At 37.0% G+C, this 20698-nt stretch overlaps 1 protein-coding gene across 1 annotated transcript in view; it reads right to left on the bottom strand.

The window, feature by feature from the left end:
- LOC134754539 (adenylate cyclase type 6) overlaps window positions 1-12583 on the bottom strand; it is a 364633-nt gene extending 352050 nt beyond the window's left edge. Inside the window, exon 1 of the mRNA XM_063690838.1 lies at window positions 12517-12583. The gene's annotated coding sequence lies outside the window, so the exon portion shown is untranslated. The remainder of the gene's footprint in view (window positions 1-12516) is intronic.
- Window positions 12584-20698: the final 8115 nt, after the last annotated feature.

The following is a 20698-nucleotide window of genomic DNA, read 5'->3' as shown; positions in this document are numbered from 1 at the left end:
GTCTGGCCGTCCGTCCGTCTGTCCGTCTGTCTGTCACCAGGCTGAATCTCATGAACCGTGATAGCTAGACAGTTGAAATTTGCACAGATGATGTATTTCTGTTGCCGCTATAACAACAAATACTAAAAAGTACGGAACCCTCGGTGCGCGAGTCCGACTCGCACTTGGCCGGTTTTTTTAGTTTTTCGTAAATAACTCGTAAACGGTGGCATAACAAAAAATGTCCTTTTACCTAAATAATCGACATAAAATTGCCTACAAGAAAGATTTCATACACTTTTTCGCTAGGATCAATATTTAAAAAGATATTAAACGAGAAAGTTAATTAAAATCAATTCTGTTTTTTTTTTTATTTTCGTATATAACTCTTAAACGATGGCCAATAGCAAAACATGTTGTTGGACGTAAATAATCTACACAAAATTTACTACAAAAACGACTGCATACTTTTTGCTTGGATTAATATTTAAAAATATATTAAAGAGGGAATATTAATTATAATCAATTCTTAGGTTCCTTTTTCCAGTATTTCATGAATAATTTGTAAAGCTATAGCAAAAAAAAAATCTTATACAAAAATAATTTACACAAAATTTTCTACAAGGAACATGTGAAACCCTTTTAGCTAGGATCAATATTTTAAAAAGATATCAAAGTGGGATAGTTAATTATTATCAAATTTAAAGTCCTTTTTTAGTTTTTCGTGAATAGATCGTAAACGGTGGCTGATAGCAGAAAAGGTTCTGGTAAATAAATAATTTACATAAAATTTCCTACAAAAAACATTCCGAAAACTTTTCTGTAGGATCAATATTTAAAACGAAATTAAAGGAATAAAGTTAATTACAATCAATTCAGTCACTTTTTTTTAGTTTTTCGTAAATATCTCGTAAACGGTGGTCCATTGCAAAAAAATGTTATACATAAATAATTTACATAACATTTTCTACAAGAAAGGTTTATTACACTTTTTCGCTAGGATCAATATTAAAAGGGGAAATTAAATTATAATCAATTCTACACATTATAAGTGTTGCACATGTTTCTTGTAGGAAATTGTATGCCAATTATTTATGTTTGATTTTTTTTTTTGCTATTGCTCATACTTCAAAAATTATTTACGAAAATCTAAAAAAGGGACCTGAGCTGAGAATTGATTATAATTAACTTTCCCTCTTTAATATCTCATTAAATATTGATCGTAACTAAAAAGTGTAAAATACCTTTTTTGTAGCAAATTTTGTAAATTAAATTTGTGTAATTTTTTTTGCAATGGACCACCGTTTACGAGATATTTACGAAAAACTTTAAAAATGCGATATATTAGTGAAAATAAATACACCAAGTGATTAGTTATTAACTAAACATATTATACTTAATGTGTATGTTAAATTTCAAGAACGTAGCAGTAGTACTTCAAAAGTTACAAGTAAGTGAAATTATGTCAAACCGCTGACTCTCGCCAATACATGCCCGTATTGGGCGGTGACTGGGTGTACAAAGTCCCCGTAGGTAAAGGGTTAACCCCTATCCATCAGTACTTTTATTATGTTGTTTCAGGCACCTTTATCTACAACTATGCCAGAATTCGCCTACACACGAATTATTTCCCCCGATTTTCCTTCGTTTGGTGGCCTAATAACGAACTTTGCTCCCGTACGACCGCAGACAATATAACGAACGAAAACAGTAAGCTACCGCCGGGCTAGGCGCGGCGCGCGTGCGGGCGGCGGCCGGTACCGCTCCCGCACCCCGCTTGTACACTCCGCTCCCTACCACACTGCTACCGAATCTCCCGATATGTTTAGTTTTTAATACGCTCGTTATTTTTTTGCATTTTTTTATAATTGAATGATAAGAAAACTGTGAACTTAATTCAATAAATAAAATGGATAGAGAAAATTTCCACAGGGAGTAAAAAGGCAATTTCTGAAAATAGTATAGTTATATGGTAATTTTTTTAGATTTTCATTTTGTAGGTATAAAACGGCAATAAAATTGCATTCCAGTGAAAAAATTAGACGGAGCAATTTTCCGGTCCAAGACACGCCAAAAAATTATATTTTATTAATATTGGTATTTCTGCTGGTTTTTTTTTTTATATTTCATATATTGTTGCAATGAATATGTCCGGTGAAGAAAGTTTGAACTGAGCATTTTTCAAAAAAGATATTAACGATTTAAGACTTTAGGTATTTACTTAAATCCTATTATTTATTATTCTTTGGAAATTTATACAATACTTTTTATTTATTGATACTTTATCATACTGTAGTTTTTTCTGGCAGAGGAATTACTGCGGGGTCCACTACCTTTATTTCCTACAGTATTCGTGTGTGTGTTAGTTTATCCGTCACCATTAATGCGTACATTTACAAATACAAATCAATGCGTACATTTAGCCCCTAAATTGCATCTGGCCTGCGTCTGACAGCTCACTCACCCCTCTTAACCGACTTTCCCCACCTTACCCCTCGTCACAGAATAAGTAATAGTATTATCATACAGAACGGCCACGCACCGCCCCGACCCCGACTCGAATGACCTCGCCCCGCGACAGCAGATTGACGGCCGTTTGCCGGCCGCTCAGTAATATCACCTATTTTTAAGCAACTTACTCACTCTATGACGCATGACGCGTGTACAGACGTGCCGATCACACATAGAAACGCAAGTGATTTTTGATGTATAGCGTGTCCGCCCTGTGCCCGCGTGTTAACTTGGCCAGACGGGTGTCTTCAGAGTAAAATGAGTAGTACAACTTGAGGCAAAAGTTCGTAGAAAATGGTTTGACAGCATAAAAAAGTTAATATGTGTGTTGAGTCCGCGGCAAGCTCGGTTCTCCATACAAACGTAGTTACACTCTCTTAAAACGACTAGCTAAATTGCTCTGAAAATTTGTAGGTGCGTTGGGGTAAAATTTAATTTATTCTGTGGTTACGTTCTCGATAGCGTTTATGTCAGTGCCAAAATGGTAGCCACACTTGATGCCTCCGCTATACGATGGGCCATCATACTGGCCCACTAGACCAGCGTGTACAGGGTAGTGGTGTCGGATGGCTTATGGCACGGCGGGATAGCGATGGGATGGCTACGGTGTAGGTTTTTCGTGAGCACATCAAAGGTAGTGGGCCAGCGTGGTGCGTACGCATCTACACGTGGCCCAATCCATAGTGCGTGCTCTCAACCAACGCATGGCCATCTCGCTGGGCCAGCGTTGAGCCATCGTGTAGAGCAGCGGTTCCTAACCTGGGGGGTAAAACTGGAATTTTACGGGGTTCATAATCAAAGATTACAAAGACCTATCTATAAGATAGAATATTAATGATTATGGAGGAGGGGTAAAGCCTAACCAGGAATTTATGATCACGCGCCATGTTGCGGAATTTCATTGGAACTTTTATTTACTTATTTTTTTTTTTTTTTTTTTTTTTTTTTTTTTTTTTTTTTTTTTTATTCTATATTAAAATCTTACATTAAATCAAACAGAAAAGTGCCTTGAAACTTGGGTTTGTATCAACACTGCAACCATACTCGCATGGCCATCTCGCTGGTCCAGCGCTGGGCCATCGTGTAAAGGAGACATGACATCAAAGATTGACATTGTCTCAATTTGTCATTGCAAATGCCACAGCTGGGTTCGACTAAACTATAAAAGAACGGAAAAAAACCAAGAGATTAAAAGATAATGTAATAATCCCATACAGAGGTGAATGACGAACATGCCTTGTATGAAACTGTAAGGCTTTTACCGAATTAGGCTAGCCATCAAAACACCTTCAAGCTGCCTTCAAGGCATTGTTTAACACAGATGATATAATGATAAATTCCTAGCAGGGACCGGACAACCCTTTCCGCGATAAAACCCTTTCAATGGGCGACACTTAAACACGGCTAACACATTGAAAGACTTTCCCTTTTGAACTGCAAGCCCATTCATACCCTTACCTTTGACTAACCCTTACCGAAAAGCTAACCAAAAATAAGGCTAGCTCTTAATAAGGGTTACCCTTATCTTTAAGCGCTTTTTATAAAGGTTTCCCTTTGCGTGAATGAGACAGGATTAGTATATATCTACGGTAGTGTATGAAAAGGAAAGAAAATACGTGCCTAGTCAAAGAACGCCGCCGTCGCCGCCGACGATCGCTCGGATTCGAAGTAATGTGTGCTTTATGAAGAAGGTAGACGACTTAAATTAGCACGCTTATATGCTAAAAGGGAAGCCCTTTATAAGGCTAACCCTTATAAGCAATATGCAAGGTGTTGGTGAGCGGATGATAAGGGTTTTGTAAGGGTATTTGGGCTACCGATTACTCAAATGTGGTAGCTTTATATAAGGGTTTTTAAAACCAAAACAAAGGGTTTCGTCTGGCAAAGGGTATGGTGAGTTAAGCCTTATGCAATACCCTTATAAAACCCCGATAAGGGATAGCGGGCCGGTCCCTGATTCCTAGTGCCCATTTAACAGTCGATTCAATTGGACAGTTAAATTGTGTAAAATTATTTTCCATAATGTCAATATCCAGCGAGGAAAATGGGAACTGCGTTTGTATGGCTCCGCTATCCTCTTAAATACGATTACAGTAATACCCCGCTTTACCCGACCCCGTTATGTGCGGTTTCGCATTAACGCGAATTTCAAATTTCGCGCTAAAATGCCTCGCATTACGCGGATTGCTCATGTATAGTTTGGCAAGCTATTTCCGTCAGTGGAAAAGGCGGCGAATTAAAAAAAAATGTAGGCACGAAGAGACCTCACCTCCCACAGAAAAAAATGAATTTTAGGTCAGGAAATAAATACCCAAAAAAAAGGTATAGAGGGAAATGCAAGGAACACAATTTTTACGAGTAACTTCGTAGCTTTGTTTGGACTAGTTAGGAGATGAACATATCAAAAGTCCCCGGCCATAACCCTGGTGCTGGGGGGGGAGAGGAGGGTTTGAAGGTTCCATTTTTCGGTTTTTCGATTATATCTCGGTAACTATGCGTCTGAGCGACTTGGCCACTTATACAAAATGAAAAGAGATTTAATTTGTTACAAGTTTAATTCAGTCAAGTTTATCGATATCTTGTATAGTTTTTGAGATATCCGCTCTTCAATGTTTATTTAGGGCTCTCATTTTTATCTTGATTATCTACATCGGTGAAGTTGCTACGCCGGGTTTGGGATCGTTTTCGTATAAATCGGGGGTGCTTAATTCATGTATGGTATCAACATTGACACCATTCCTAAGTAAAAACATATAAACATTAAACAAATAACTATTTTTTAACTCCTCTTCACGCTTAAACCGCTGAAACGATTTAGTTGAAATTTGGTAAATGGGTGTTTTAAGTCCCGAGACAGGATATAATATAGCTTTTATCTCAAAAATCATACTTTGAAGGTGTGAAATTTAGTGTGAGGGGAATTCAGCTTCTTCGCCGAAGTTGAATTCCTGAGGTTACGGCCGGGGACTTTTGATATGTTCATCTCCTAACTAGTCCAAACAAAGCTACGAAGTTAAAAATTGTGTTCCTTGCATTTCTCTCTATACCTTCTTATTGCTTGGCCTATTTCGCGCCTTTTTCTTACCCACAAAATGGGTTCGCCATATTTAAAAAATATGCAGTCATTTACTTGTCTTTGGTTGCGGAAATTCCCGCTTTCTCTGACCATTCTGTTTGAAAAACCCGGCCAAGTGCGAGTCGGACTCGCGCTCCGAGGGTTCCGCACTTTTAAGTATTTGTTGTTATAGCGGCAACAGAAATACATCATCTGTGAAAATTTCAACTGTCTAGCTATCACGGTTCATGAGATACAGCCTCAGCCTGGTGACAGACAGACAGACGGGCAGACGGACAGCGGAGTCTTAGTAATAGGGTCCCGTTTTTACCCTTCGGGTACGGAACCCTAAAAATGAACAGTAGGAGATTCTCCATGAACCCCAATATACGCGAATTTCACTTAATTTTTTGCGGAACGTATCCCTGGTGCGAAGCGGGGTATTACTGTGCAAAGTAATTCGTATTACTTTGCAAAGTAATTCGTATTACTTTGTAAAGTGTTCATTGTGCTGTCATGATTACGCCAGGTGTTATTGTGACATTGACCATTTATATGTACCTATACTTACATGTTACATAACATAATGTTACAGATACAGATGTGTGCGATGAGATCTTGTACCACTGAACTGAAACTATCGTGTGGGCATTTTTAGAAAGAATTTGGGAAACTATCAAAATTTGGGTTATTTCGACGACCGCCTATTTTTTTTCATGTTTTTAGGGTTCACGTTGCACAGTCCCACATGGGGGCGACCCGCATCCAGGCTGGCGCTGCGGCTGACCAGGCCCAGATTATCAAGCGCCGCAAATACTCGACCTTAGTTAACGACTATGAGTTTGCGGCGCTCGCAATAGAGACTGGGTCCTTGGTTATCCGACATGAAGACATTTATGAGAGCTTTGTCGGCACGGCTGGTCGATTCCACAGGGGACCGTAGGGCCGGTGCGTACCTCTCTCAGCGTATCGCCCTAGCGGTACAGAGAGGTAACGCCGCCGGCGTAATGGGGTCCACAGGCCGACCTGTTGGACGGGGCATTTTTTTTATGATTGGGTTTTATGTTTTAGGTTAGTTTAATTTTATACTCTATGTTTAGGTAGTTATTTATTTAATTTTAAATTGTATTTCATGTGTAGATATTTTATTGGTGGTAAACATAATATTTGTTTTCTTACTTTTGTTCACTTAATTTAAATTTATTTTATTTACTGTAATTAACGGCCTCATTCGTCTTGCCAATGATTGTATTTTTTTTTTCTTTCTATTTAAAAGTAATTAATGCATGTTAGATAATAAGTAACATAATTCCAAATAGCACGTAAGGTTTATCTGTTAGTGCTGCCTGATAATAAATAAACTGAAACTGAAATTTTATCGAAACCTGAGTAAATAAATTTGGCAACAAAATAAAAATAGGTCGTTTTCTAAAATAAATACTGAAAATCTGGTTCTCGCAGATCCTGGTGTGTTTGGGTTTTTTCAATTGAGAATCACTAGCATATTCAATCCTGATGATAAAAAAAATGTCCCAAAATTTTGTATTCGAAGACGTCACGCACATGCAAATGTAAATTGTTTTCACACTAAAACTTGACGTAATTGGATGGACATTTTGGGACATCTTTTTTTAAGGGGCCGTAGTCGATTTTGGAGCAAAAATTTTAAATTGATAGATTGGCGAGATGGAGAATGCTGTCGATTCTGAGTAGATAAGCCCAATAATGTCCAGATTTGAAAGAATCAGGTTTTCAATATTTATTTTAGAAAACGCCCCGATACGTATTTCTTACTAAGTGACAGTAACTACATTTCGTAAGGTCCTGGGTTACAGAAATAACATATACCAAAGAGGATAATTTTGGAACCACTGTAAATTCACTGCCATCTATCGACATACTTTAAAACTAAAAATAAAGATTTATAAAAATACGTTAGAATGTATTTAAAAATATGGATAAATGATTTTTTATTTGCATTAATTATTTTTATATGATTTTGACCCATGTTCTTTCACTGATATGCGTTAAAATTATAAATAACAAACGAAACCGTCAACGCCCTCTATACGAGAGTAAGCCAAAACTAGTGGCGCCATCTGATCGAGAATCAAAATTTCGTGATTTTCGAGGCACGTTTTTTCCTTAGACTGTATCCATCTATTACGGAGTTATATCTATCTTTGCATATACTAATCTACGGTCCTGGGTTCGAATAGAATCCTCGCATCAATGCGTTCATGAAGGCTTCTGACACTTACGTTGCGTCTTACGTAAGCGTCGTAAGCGAACAACTCGCAAACGCGAAGCGAAGCGGCGCGGCGCGGGCGGGCCCAACACGTTCGCGGTCGCAACGAGATCGCCCACGTAGGACATTTCTATAGGTCTCAAAGGATTAATTCACCCCGCGCCACATCGTTTCGCGTTCGCGTGTTATTTGCCGACGTAGTTTGCCTGCGTTAGCACCAGTCTTCTCGGAAGGAAAACATCTTGAGGAAAATAGACCGTTTTAATGTAACATGGCCTTATTCCTGCGTTGTGAAGTAACATGGTGGTTGATTTGGTACGAATATAAAATAAAACCGGCCAAGTGCGAGTCGGACTCGCGTTCCAAGGGTTCCGTACATTACACAAATTAAACAATTTATTTTTTATGTGAAACGTGCGTGAAATGTCTTTAAGGGTTGGATCAAAAACTAAATTATTAAGTCCGACTCACGCTTGACTGCACATTTCTAATAGGTTTTCCTGTGATCTATAGGTAAAGATCTATTTTGTGTATTTTTTTCAAAATTTTAGACCCAGTAGTTTCGGAGATAAAGGGGGGGCGGGGAATGCTCATTTTTTTTACTATTTTCGTGAATAACTTCTAAACTGTTTATCCAAAAAATTATAAAACATTTATTTGAGATTCTCACAATGATCTCTTTCATTCGATATGTAACACGATATAGTTTGGTAAACTTTTTTTTTTAATTTTCTCATTTACCCCCCAAAAGTGGCCCCCATGTTTAAAATTAATTTGTTTACGTTACATGTCCGTACCGTCCGTACATATAAATACCAAATTTCAACTTAATTGGTCCAGTAGTTTCCGAGAAAATAGGCTGTGACAGATGGACAGACAGACAGACGCACGAGTGATCCTATAAGGGTTCCGTTTTTTCCTTTTGAGGTAAGGAACCCTAAAAAGCTACGCCAATATCTGAGATGAGATAAACGAAAACTAACCTAAAACCTGTTCCGCCGCCCTACCAATTAACGTATCCTCCTAAGGCCATAGACATAGTATATACAAGTAGTTATAGACGCGCCACCGAGCGACCGGGGGTAAGAGAAAGAATATTCATATAAAATTTGGGCAGCATAGGATTTTTTTTCTCTTTCACTTATAAATTTTGGTATTTCGCCATCGCCTCCTACCTATGATGCCACCCGGTCGGTGATAAGGACAAAGCATGGCACTATTTTCTCTTTTAGGAATCGCAATAAGACTGTCTTTCTCTATCCTACCTACCTATAGTACTTCTTCAGTTCGACTTGGTTCGACCAAATTTAAATCATAATTAATCGGAACAGTCGCTTTTGCTGTTTCGTTTAATTTTCTAATAATTCAAAATTAACTCTATTCCATACACAATAGGTTCAAATTTCAGTGTCAAATTTTGGATTTTCCATTTGTATGGCTGGCCTTAGGGTAAAGTGCTTTCGCAACTGTAACCTTTTAGACGCCAATGACCGATATATACGCACCGTAGGTTCATCGCCAAAGACCGATTAATCGCAACATAGACCTACATGCATACGCATAAAGTTCAATTTCAGTTTTGACATTTCGGTGACGTGGCGTCTGGATGACTGCTTTTGTGTTTGACACGGCGTCGAAAAGGTTAAGGAAAAAGGCATATTTATTTGTCCCAAATTGGGATTTCGTATTTATTACGCCCAGAATGAGGAAATCTTCAAACTTGCCAAATTGTTTTAATGTAAAAATTCGACAACAATAAAAAGATTCTTATAAAAATTCCGTAAGTATCATTCCACATTGTGGAGGATCTCTTAATAAAAATTTTCCTTTTTTTCTTTTCTTTACTGTTTTATAAGGATAATTTCCTTTGAAAAATACAAAATTTCCTCAACATTGCCAACCATGAAATAAAACTATGAAAACGGATTATATCGCGTATATTAAATTTATAATTCATCCCATACTTACATATTTACTTAAAATAGTTGTAATCGCACTTAAACTATCGTGAGACATATTTCAAAAAACGAGCGACGAGGCGGGCGGCGCGGGCAGTGCACGACGTACAACCGCCGCGGACACTCGTGCCTGAGGATGGATTCCCAAAGAATCCGAAACATGTCGCCAGAAGCGACAAAAAATAATAGTGAGTAAAAACCGTACTGATAAATATTTTAAAATAGTTGTATTGTATAACTTATAAACCGATTTTAAAGCCTGACCAGTAATATAAGATCATAATCACAATCATAATCATAATATTTTTATTCAAAATAGATTCATCAATCAATCAATCAATGAATAATAATTTATTTCGAAGAAATAAGTCCATAATGTGTTAGTAACATACATACTAATACTTAAATCTAGGGTTAGTACAAACATAATATTAAAACAGAATTTCACATAATGGGGCATGTAGCTGCACCCAGTGCTTCAGCCACGGTGAGTCCCACCGGTCGGCCAACGTGCAGATATAATCATACAGAACACTTTTTGAAAGTCAAAAAATCATCATCAAAACATCAGCCAAAAAAATCATTGTCAAGAGGGCGCTGTTTATTCTCATGTATAGGATGACAGTTCAGTATAGTATGAAAAAAATAGTTCCAATGAAATTCCGCAACATGGCGCGTGATCATATATTCCTGGTCAGGCTTTACATGTACAACCAGCCTTAAAGTTAGTGTATGATGATTCATTATTATTGTATGTGGTTAGTTTTGCACTTGTAGCTTTTCCTCAGTCACCCGTTGACCACGAACGCTGTATAGGTTTCGACACGTCGGGAATGTCGGGATGTATTATTTAAATTCAATATACGCGATATAATCCGTTTTCATCAAAGTTTTATTTCATGAGTAACTATAGCGGTAACCGAAGACAATATTATTGCCATACATACATACAAACACATACATACATACGCATAGTACCGCGTCGCATGGCACATTCAGTCAATAATCCGAGGGTGATAGGGATTAGGGATAAGAATAGAATAGAATAGAAGAGATTTATTCAGAAAACGCTTAAATTTAGGTATTACATAGACAACAGAACAATTTATTATTAATAAGCGTCACTGAAAGGGTCTCCACTCAGCTTAATGTCAAGATACCTGTACAACTTATATAGCAAAGGTAGTGTACCAATGTCCCGCTAGATGGCGCTGTTCCCTCCGCGTTGTTCTGTACATCGCGGTGTTAAGATTTTTCTTAGATTGCATGGAGACTATATAAAGGAGCCAAATCTCTATGTATGAAAAGTGTCCATCAAAAAACAGTAATTAGGCGGCGCCACCATACACCGAAAAACTACCAAAAACAACCTACGTAATTTGGTCGGGTTATTTGTTGCCTTATATGGTTCATGTTATACTCATGTCCCAGAGCCTAACTAGCGCCACCGGAGAGATTAGGAACTATTATTTAAAGCTGAAAGCGGTCACTTTTGCAACAATTCTGCCATAAGAGATTGGCATCCTTTCAATACCATCCATATTGGATTGTATAAGTAGTCTGTCATGTTTTTTGTTTACCAACCTCAATAAACCACCTATTTCGGATGAACAGTTTCGTTTGATTTGTTCATGGTCCTTCGTGTCGCCGGATTCCGGGCAATTCCGGCAGGAATGGTAGTGGAAACGTTTTTGCGTAAATAAAAATAAACAATTCGTCAATATTATTATGGAATAAAATTGCTCTGATAATTAGCTTAAGCTAATATGTTATTCACCATTCATAAGTGCTTGTTGCTAGGCATACATGATCTTTAAACTTCCTTTACACCCTTTGTTTCAGTATTTATATGTAGATAGTTTTGCACATCGTAGTTTTTCTTTAGTCACCCGTTGACAGGGGTCGGAAACCGGTATTTGCTCCATACAAAATACCGGTATTATTACGTTCTTTTTCGTTCTTTTGTTTATAATTTCATTTTTAATGGGACATTTTAATAATGCAAAATTGTTTACTAAATATATGATTCAGTCCTACGTAATGAGCATAAAATAATTCAAAATATTGGGCTATTTCGGGGTTTTTTAAAAATACCGGTTCCGAGCCCTGCCCGTTGACCACAAACGCTGTAAAGGGTTCGAAACGTCGAGATATATAAATTCAATATACGCGATATAATCAGTTTTCAGTTTTATTTCATGAGTAACTATCGCGGTAACCGAAGACATTTCCCTCGCTCATCTCAAATTACTCTCGTCCCTGTCTAAAAAAACAAAATAGAAAGGGACAAAACACTGGCCTTACTTGACAAGTCAGCTGTGACTAAACGCAAACAAAGTGACAGATTCGGCAGAAGTCACTTCAGGGCCTCACTTTTTATTTAACTTAAACACGCTAATTTTAACTCTATCACTATGTACATAAGGTTATATAGAACGCATTCGAAAGTTGGCTTAATGAGATCACATTGCACGATCTGTATTTAAAAGTATTTTACGGTTAGTGAGATTTAGATTTGAACCAAAAGTTAAAGGAATTTGTTGATTATTTAGTACTTGATTTCCATTATATAAAAGGATTTAGAAGCTTATAGCAGACATTTAAATATAGTAACATCAAATATTTAAACTCCTTTAAATTTAGTCAAATACAGATTTACAATCCAAGTCTTAAAATGACACAAAATTGTATCAAAGGATTACATCAAAGATGCGTTATAATGACAAAATCTATTAAAAAGACACAATCGCTCAGCTAAATCATACCTGTATCGATAAGAAGAACAAATTTGTTTAACTGCACATCACTAGCGCGTGCTCCCGCGCTCGCGACCGAACCACTACTGATAACAATGATAACCACCTGAGCAACCTAGAATAGTATCTCTCTCACTCCTATCTAGATTTTAATACGTTAGAAAAGGATAGGTTTTAGGCGCCCGCGCCGTGACGTCACGAAACACGTAATAGTATCATAGAGATTCAACTCAAAAGCGAAATGTAGTAATTGTTTAGTGTTTGAGTGTAACTTGTGATTTTATGGATCGATGTTAATACAGTATCGTAGAGATGATACTGGGAACTGAAAGATGGTATTTGGTCGTGTTTGCGTGAGCAAAGTGACGTTTTGTTCACGTTCTGATGTCTGTTTGACCGGTGGTTATGGTTGGAGGTTTCGGTTGTTGGCTTCAGGTTTCATAGTAACGATGTAAGATTTTATTGTGTTCAATGATCTATTCAATGTGATATTGCGCTTGCGTGTGATTGATTTTAAACATGTGGGTATTTTAGATTTAAGGTCCATAGGGGTAAATTACTAATTTCCCTAAATCGGCGAGTGTATGAAGAATGTTATGAAAGTGAAGGAAGCGAAAGAGGTATGTCAGGATCGTAGCAAGTGGAAATCCGTGGTTTCTGCTTACCCCTCCAGGAAATAGGCGTGATTATATATTATATGTATGTATGTAGGGGTAATTTCGAACGCGGGATTATTTTGATAATTGCTAATATATACTAAATATATAGATAGATAAAATTGCAATACCCTTACAGGGTGTCATGTTGTGATACATTATCGATTAAGAACATCTGTAATTTTACCAATGTGAAAGCAATAAACATATTATTATTATTATTATTATTATTAAACTGGAATAACTTTCTTTTGTAGCAACAGTAAGCAAGGTGCCATGATAAGCATTGCAATGTTCAATTTTTCTGCGTTTGTACTTTTTAGGGTTCCGTACCCTAAGGGTAAAAACGGGACCTTATTACCTAAGACTCCACTGTCCTGTCTGGCACCAGGCTGTATCTCATGAACCGTGATAGCTAGACAGTTGAAATTTTCACAAATGATCTATTTCTGTTGCCGCTATAACAACAAATGCTAAAAAAATAATTCTACGGAACCCTCGGTGGGCGAGTCCGACTCGCGCTTGTCCGGTTTTTTTTATCTATTTTATAATGTAGGCTGTTAGGCCGACTGCGACGACTTGCCCCATAGAAAATAGTTTTTTCGCGTCAAATTTTTTTCTTCTACTTTTGCCTAGATAATCAGAGGATTTGCCGCGAACCACGTTCGACGAGTTGCCTCTCTGTCGCACTTGTAAATTCGTACGTAAGTGTGACAGGGAGGTAACACGTCGAACGTGGTTCGCGGTAGACCCCCAAAACACAATACCGAATATGCCCTTAAACGGATCACCACTATTTTTGTAACATCTTGTAGTTACTTAATGCCGGTTATACAACTATAAAATCTACATTACCGGCCTAGGTAATAAATGTAATAATAGTGTAATATTAATAATAGTGTGCTCTTAAGATTAAATGGAGTAATACGTTGAAGTGCTTCCATAGACAAGGAGCCGGCTCATTCTCAAGTGCTTTTGGTAGATAACAGCAGTTTATGCAACTGTTGCATAATGATAAACATTACAACACAGAAATCTTGTCTATCAGCTAATTTTGCACCGATCTGAATAGAACAAAGGACAACAAATCTTAATTTAAAGGTCCATTTTTATAGTTTTTTGTAAACTATGTTTTTTGTAAATAACTCGTAAACAGTGCAAAAAATAGTCACGGGGTTGCTAACTGCATCGCGGCACAGATTTATAAATATGGCGGCCATAATTGTGTGTTTTTAGTTTTACTAATTATTAATTTACTAGCTTTTGCCCGCGACTTCGTCTGCGTGGAATTAGTAATTTGGGTAAGTTTTTTTTTTTTTTTATTATAAACTGATCGGCGATTGGCCCTAGTCACACCTGATGGAAAGTGAAGACAGGGCCTAAGATGGAGCTCACCGGTTCAGTACCTTAATTCTTAAACAAATCTGTTTTTTAATACATCCTTTTTCACCCCCAAATTGGTCCACACTATACATTTCCACCCCATTTTTATACTACACATGATTTCGGGGATAAAATTATTCTATATCCTTTCCCACAGCTTAAACTATCCCCATACCAAGTTTCATCTAAATCGGTTCAGCAGTTATTGATTCCCCATACAAATTTCCACCCCCCTTTTCACCCCCTTGAGGGGTGAGTTCTGGGATAAAAAGTATCCTATGTCCTTCCCCGGGACTCAAACTATCTGTATACCAAATTTCAACTAAATCGGTTCAGCGGTTTAAGCGTGAAGAGGTAACACACAGACAGACAGACAGACTTTCGCATTTATAATATTAGTATGGAAGTATGGATAATAATATGTATGCTAGGCCAATAGTTGCCTGAAAATAAAGATTTTCTTTTCATTAGTGCCATATCCGTTTTTGATGAGTAAATGTTTAACGTACAATGTATGACATGACACCAAATATTTTGGATGTCACAATTTTTGTGATAATTTTCTGTTAACATAGTGTCATTCATTAATCCTATGGCAAAATGCGCATTTTTGAAAAAAAAATGTTTAAACCGATTATTATTATTTTTTACAATTATATAAAAGCATATTTTTTGTTATTTTAGGAATCATTAAAAAACGATTTTTCTCAAAATTTTGTCACAAATCAGAAAACGAAATATGAACGTTTCCGAGAAAATACGATGGCAAAGGATTGTTCACTAATAATAATATCTCATAATTTTAAACTAACGGGTTTTGCGAACTAACCGTACTTGATCTTGCATCCAGCGGTGTTTTATACTATGTAGTGAAAAAAGGGTCCCGTTTTTACCCTTTGGGTAAGTACGGAACCCTAAAAACAAAGTCGCTTCCTGCTGTCTGTCTGTCCCTATGTATGCTTAGATTTTTAAAACTACGCAACGGATTTTGATGCGGTTTATTAATAGATACGATTCAAGAGGAAGGTTTATAATGTTCCGGCCAAGTGCGAGTCGGACTCGCGCACCGAGGGTTCCGTACATTACACAATTTAAACAATGTATTTTTTATGTGAAACGTGAGTGAAAGGTAAATTGCGGTTCAAAATTTATGACGTATTAAAAAAAACTACTTACTAGATCACGTTCAAACCAATTTTCGGTGGAAGTTTGCATAGTAATGTAGATCATATATATTTTTTTTACTTTTATCATTCTCTTATTTTAGAAGTTACAGGGGGGGGGCACATTTTACCACTTTGGAAGTGTCTCTCGCACAAACTGTTCAGTTTAGAAAAAAATTAGGAACCCCCAAAATTTATTGTTTTTTTTCTATTTTTGTGTGGAAATCTTAATGCGGTTCACAGAATACATCTACTTACCAAGTTTCAACAGTATAGTTCTTATAGTTTCGGAAAAAAGTGGCTGTGACATACTGACGGACAGACAGACAGACAGACATGACGAATCCATAAGGGTTTTTTTTTGCCATTTGGCTACGGGACCCTAAAAACCGTGACTGTCAGTATTTATATGGGGTAAGTTGTAGCGGCATGGGTGCATTCCACGAGAATGTCCCTTACGAAACGTCGTTCTTCTAATAGTTCTGAAAAAGCCGAGAAAATGATATTGGGTCTGGTAATAATTCATGACTTTGCTAACAAATTGGCAGTATATTCTCGAGCTTTACGGATTTGATTGAATTAGCTAACATACAAGGCAAGAGCATTTCGTAAAATACATTCTCGTGGAATGCTCCCAATGCAAGAAATAGTTATTTGTGCAACAAGAGAGGAAAGTTGGTTTTTCTTGCGAGTGTTGATTTCGAGTCCCGAGAAAGCGAAAGATTTTATAATTGAATCACGAGCGAAGCGAGTGATTCTAAGTTAGAATCTTGAGCGTAGAGAGGGACTCAAAAACACGAGATGTAAAATAACTTTGCTCTCGTGTGACACATATAATTTTTCACCTCAGTAGTGAGAACATATTAAAGGTTAAAATGTCTTTCGAATTACACAAAATAACAGAGAAAAAAAAACTTATTTGTAATAGAAGAATGAAGTGGCAGTTCATGGACTTCACTAAATTAAAAAGCTATTTTGTTTCACTCCCTGGAGTGAGGAAAGTCGCACTTTCCTCCAGGGAGTGACGAAAGTAGGCTTGTTCGAGCTGCTGAGGTGGAAAAGAATAAATCAGTCTATAATCAACTGAGGTGGTTTCATTGAACAATTCTCATAACTTTACAGTGACAAATAGCCGTGGTAATGCTTTGATGAAATGAATAAAAACCTTTTATTTCAGGCATTTACCCATATTCCGTACAAAATTAAATACTACTTAACAACTAATTGACACTGTAAACAGGTGCCAGTCATGTTAAAAATAAATCTAAATCTAGTTCAGTCATTTTCTGTTCTGATCCATGTGAACAGAAATCCAGCGCTTAAACACCGGACTACTTATATCGTCAGAAACAGCCACAAGTTTTGTTGTCGGAACAGCGCAGTCTCCTCCAGAACGAGGCAACGCGGGATCTAATTATCGCGAAAAAGTCGGGGACCCCCGCGTCCGCGAACATGTTTAAATTATGTTAAATAATCTATCGCTTTTGGGGAAACTCAACGCTTTAAACTCAATATCACCTCGCAGTATAAAGTGCCGTTATTCATATAAACGTTTGTCAAATAAAAACCGTTGATTATCGTTAGGTATCTATTTTCTTCTCGATTTGTTCAAAATGTGTTTTAAATTTTTTTTCGACTAAAATAAAATCGTAAAATAATTCTTGAAAACTTTTTTATATGTAATAGGTGATATTACTGCAATGTTCTCATGGAGACTGTAACAAGGAGCCAAATCTCTATGTATGAAAAGTGTCCATCAAAAAACAGTAATTAGGCGGCGCCACCATACACCGAAATACTACCAAAAACAACTTACGTAATTTGGTCGGGTTATTTGTTGCCTTATATGGTTCATGTTATACTCATGTCCCAGAGCCTAACTAGCGCCACCGGAGAAATTAGGAACTATTATTTAAAGCTGAAAGCGGTCACTTTTGCAACAATTCTGCCATAAGAGATTGGCATCCTTTCTATACCATCCATAGTTTTTTGACAAGTTTTCAGAGATAATAAAATAGGTATGACATTGATGCATCAAGGCGGTTTGTTTGCAGAGAACCTTACGGGGAATGGCGAATCCGAAATTTCTCTATCTGCCTCTTTATCGCTCGAATATGCAAGTGACAGAGATGTTAGATAACGAAATATCGATTTTCTTGTTTTGTGATAGACCCTCAGATTGTGGTAGTGGCGCCCCATGCGCAGTTTCGCATAATATTCCCTATTTCCCATCTATTTCTAAGTGTAACCTAGCGCCATCTACCGAGCGCATGGCGTAACATTTGACAGTTCTAAAATTGCTTCGAACCAGCAGTTTAATTTTAGCTGCAGTGGGAGACCGGCGTACTTATCACTAATCAGGTATGTTACAGAATATCTGTTTAAACTGGAAATTCTTATATGCTATACGATTTATTATGGTTTTCAAACTTATTATGTATTGCCTAATATTCCAATCTTTGCCTCTGGCTTGAAGGAATAGTAATTCTATACCAAACATATAACTATATTCGTCGCTATACTTACTCGACATCATATCTGCAACAATCATTTGATGGAAATGTCGCTTTTCTTTCATTCGGAATACGGGTGTTTTTGTCATCAAATGAGTGTTGCAGATACGAGGTTGAGTAAGTATAGCGGCGAATATAATTCTTTGATATGACAGAAAGGCGAGCATTATTAGAAATTTGTAGTGTTCGTAATTATAAGTATAGTAACCTAGTACTCTTATAAAGTAGATCGAAATACAAATTAACCTTTTATAGGGTAATGGGGCTAGTTTCCGTCCAGTAACCTAGTTTCGTCCACTTGGCGGATTAATTAGCAAATAATATTATCGTGAGGTCACAACCAAAACTCACAAATTACCACCACAAGTTCATAGCCATAGTGAATTATCTGAATAAAGTTGGTTTTTTAGGGTTCCGTACCCAAAGGGTAAAAACGGGACCCTATTACTCCGCATGCCGTCTGTCCGTCTGTCTGTCTGTCCGTCTATCTGTCACGAGGCTATCTCATGAACCGTGAATACCGTGATAGCTAGACAGTTTTCACAATTTTCACAGATGATGTAATTCTGTTGAAATTTACACAGATGATGTATTTCTGTTGCCTCTATAACAACAAGTACTAAAAAGTACGGAACCCTCGGTGGGCGGGTCCGACTCGCACTTGGCCGGTTTTTGTTTAATTATTTTTAGTAATTAGTGGGTGTTGGTTGTCACCTGATGATATATTGTTAATCTGCTACTTGCAAAATATCATTAATTTATAAAAATAAAATAAAATAAATAAATAAAATAAAATAAATATTATAGGACATTCTTACACAGATTGACTGTCCCACAGTAAGCTCAAGAAGGCTAGTGTTGTGGGTACTTAGACAACGATATATATAATATACAAATACATAAATACATAGAAAACACCCATGACTCAGGAACAGATATCTGTGCTCATCACACAAATAAATGCCCTTAACGGGATTCGAACCCAGGACCATCGGCTTCACAGGCAGGGTCACTACCCACTAGGCCAGACCGGTCGTCAAAATTTATAATCATTAAGGATTTCAATAAGTACAAATTTGTGTAGCAATGTAGATTAATACTTATTCAAATTTGGTCAAATCTAGAGCTGCACGAAAACTAGTGTAGTGACCCTATGTGTGTGGAGGTCAAAAATCGCGGGTTCGAACCCCGGTTTTTCTTAAGGCGGTTCCCTGAGCCAGAAGGCGAAAAATCTCCTTATATGATCATGTTTTTCTAAGAGGCGTTGATATTCGTAGACGTGGAAAAAATATATGTAGTTCTTGACTATATTATCTTTAATATCATAGCTTCCGATACACAAATTATGACATTTCGCTCGATACAATGAATTCCCAAAGTAACCTCTAACTCGGACTTTTAATCCAACTTTACTCGGTTATTTATTATGTGATACTATAAACAAAAAAAGAAGAAAAAATAATCTTAACTTAAATAGTAATTTCATAGCTTTCGAATTTCGATATTGTAGGGTAACGTTTTTAAAATAAATAAAAATCGACAAAATTGATGCTCGCTCTTTCCCGTTCTTTCTTGCGAAATGTGACAGAGACCGCGGCAAACCGATGGAACAGCCTTAAAGGGGTAAAAATCGTTCTCAAAAATAATGCAAAAGGATGACTAAAATTTCGCCCAAGATCCTTATCAATTATCATACACAGGCAAGAGATTAAGCTGAATAAAATAAAAAATGCAATTTAAATTACTATAGAATTCATGCAATTACATACAGTAAGTACTTTTCTTTATAGAAATTAGATTTAAAAATATATATTACTAGCTTTTGCCCGCGACTTCGTCTGCGTGGACTTAGTAACAGCAGCTAAAGTAAGTATAGCGCCTGGAAAAATTCTTATAGCAAATTCAATTTGAGCATATTATGCACACAAATTAGCAGGCACTTCACTAATTATCTCAATTCCACCCCGCTTTTTACTTTCTTAAGGGATGATTTTCGCGATAAAAACTATCCTATGTCCTTCTCAGGGACTCAACCTATATCTATGCCAAATTTCATCTAAATCGATTCAGCGGTTTAAGCGTGAAGAGGGAACACACAGACAGAAAGACAGACAGACTTTCGTATTTATAATATTAGTATGGATGTACATCAAACCATACAAATACGTAGCTTTTTCTTTTTTTTATATTTCACTGCTCCATTGTATCCCATCATGTAAATGGAGCTATCTACACGTGACGTGTATATGTGATTGGTCTGGAGACGCGGAAGGATAGAAATAAACTCTTGCGCATTGGGAACGTATCAAACTATATCAAATTGCACGATACATTTTGTTAGTCGCAGTCAACGCATTTAGAAAGAAAGAAAGAAATAGTTATTTGTTATACAAGGGTGCAAAGTTGTATTTTACCCGCGAGTGTGCAATTGAAACACGAGCAAGCGAAAGGATTCTATAGTTGAACTACGAGCGAA

This window comes from Cydia strobilella, chromosome Z (genome assembly GCF_947568885.1).
Source record: "Cydia strobilella chromosome Z, ilCydStro3.1, whole genome shotgun sequence".
Lineage (NCBI taxonomy): Eukaryota > Metazoa > Arthropoda > Insecta > Lepidoptera > Tortricidae > Cydia > Cydia strobilella.
Note: the sequence above shows the minus strand (reverse complement) of the source record. Positions and strands in the feature narration are given on the sequence as shown.